This window comes from Arachis duranensis, chromosome 5 (assembly GCF_000817695.3).
Source record: "Arachis duranensis cultivar V14167 chromosome 5, aradu.V14167.gnm2.J7QH, whole genome shotgun sequence".
NCBI classification, from domain to species: Eukaryota; Viridiplantae; Streptophyta; class Magnoliopsida; order Fabales; family Fabaceae; genus Arachis; species Arachis duranensis.
This window is the reverse complement of record NC_029776.3, coordinates 81,607,179-81,608,248: the sequence shown is the minus strand read 5'-3', so window position 1 is coordinate 81,608,248 and position 1,070 is coordinate 81,607,179.

Genomic DNA, 1,070 nt, shown 5'->3' with positions numbered 1-1,070 from the left:
TATCAGTTTTTTCAGTATGGATTAATTGATACAATTTTAATTTTTAATGATCTAAAAATTATTAGTGAGTTTCCTGCAGGATTCGTTGATGCAGTAAAGAGATTTAAAAATATGATTGACAATGTAAATCCAAGGGATATATCCCTAAAATTTACAAATAGTCAACCTATTTTTAATGAAGAAGAAGAATGCTTAGTTCCGGCACACCAAGTAATATTCATGTCCGTCTTTCCAGGAAACTTTCAACCAATTGATCAAATTCAAGATTTAACAATCTACAGTCATGAAGGAAGACTAGCCAGCACATTAGTAACGGTCTTTGGAAGAACTCAAAAAATAACAAGGGAATCTTACACAAGAATTAATTATAAAAGCAAAAATACTCTGCTTGTGTCCAGTAAAAGAAATGAAATTGAAGAAAGAGAGATGAGACTCTTGGTGAAATTTTAATCTGCATTCTACAATTTATCTGGACTCTTAGAAAAGCTCCCTGAAAGGATAAAAAGGAATCTCTACTATTTGATAAAAGACAGAGAAGACCACAAGTGCCAGCTATGCCCCTCGGAAATATCTGAAGAAAGCAATAATGAAATGGAATCCACCCGCATAATAAAAGAAGAGGACAGTGCATCCACCCACACGATAAAAGAAGAGGACAGTGCATCTGAAGCATCCCTCAACATTATTGCATAATGACGTAAGCGCTTAGGTCATAGAGCACCAACAATGTAGCTGGTGCAAGATAATAAACAATGACGTAAGCAATGACGTCATAAGAAGGGTAAGGATGAGAATTGTCCATCAGACCCAACTATTATAAATAGATTGCTTAGGCAATTGTAAAAGCATCAGAAAACAGAAAGCAGAAGGCTAAGAGTACTCATATGCTAGGAGAGCAAGGAGGAAGCTGTCGAGGCGATTCTGTAGTCTGACAAAGAATTCCCTTAGGAAAAAATAGTTTTAAACTCTCATCTGGAGTTAATATCTACAATCTCTCCTCTGGAGATAAAAATATCGTATGTAAAATATACTAAATAAAGGAAGTTTTTCTCCAGAAAGGTACGTCTTTA